This window comes from Seriola lalandi, unplaced genomic scaffold (genome assembly GCF_002814215.2).
Source record: "Seriola lalandi dorsalis isolate HSWRI2012SDOR001 ecotype SW California unplaced genomic scaffold, Sedor1 jcf7180002052049, whole genome shotgun sequence".
NCBI lineage: Eukaryota > Metazoa > Chordata > Actinopteri > Carangiformes > Carangidae > Seriola > Seriola lalandi.
In genome coordinates, this window is record NW_019522602.1 from 8554 (window position 1) to 9377 (window position 824).

Sequence of the window (824 nt, forward strand, 5' to 3'; positions counted from 1 at the left end):
TCCATCAGTCCTGCAGGAAAACATCTCTTCACCATCACCCTCACCTCAGCAGCTCAGGTGACCTCTGACCTGAAGACTTTAATGGAGAAATGAAGCTCAAACAACCGTGAGTCGCAACAGATTGACCGAGGCATGAAAACAGCAAGGCCTGCTGGGTAACTCTTTCTAATGAGGGCAGACTACTGCCCCCTCCTGGTGTGGAGACGTATTTCCTCCTAAACTATTCCTTGTGCATTGAGACTGACTTGTGTCGGGGCCCTGAACCTGGTCCATCCAGGGCCACATTAATCTCTGTTGTATATGGGCCCCTACTGACCCCCATTAACACAGTTTCATTAAATCACTAGAACCAACCAGAACCAGTAGAGCTGAAAAGATCCAGAGTCCCTCGACAACATGGGGCCAAAACATGGAGGAGGAAGGACAACAGTCAGTGATGCAGCTTCATCTGGCCCCAGATGATGCAGAGTAAACCTTTAGGGGACCTGGGGGTCTGGACCTCTTGGGAAATTGTCTGTTTCGCCCAGTTAATAATCCAGATTATAACAGTACAATACTCACAGCTGTGTTTTAATTCACATTTTATTTCAAATGATTAAAAATAAAAACAGGCCCGTCATTAAAATCTATAGGAAATGTAAATTAAACCATCTGACTTCCTTTATCACCGAGGGGCGGAGCTACAATGAGCCTATGAAAAGTGACATTTGGACCTTTTCCAATTGATGACCCACTGAAAATCTCACAAATGTTGGAGGCCCATGGATTTAATGTTTTAGAGTGAACAAGTATATAAAGGTTCCTGTCATTGGCTTATAGAAAAA

General features: G+C 44.3%; 1 protein-coding gene across 1 annotated transcript in view; it reads right to left on the minus strand.

Annotated features, from left to right (window-relative positions):
- Window positions 1–824, minus strand: part of LOC111649851 (protein-lysine 6-oxidase-like) — a 15325-nt gene that overhangs the window by 1212 nt on the left and 13289 nt on the right. The window lies entirely within an intron of this gene.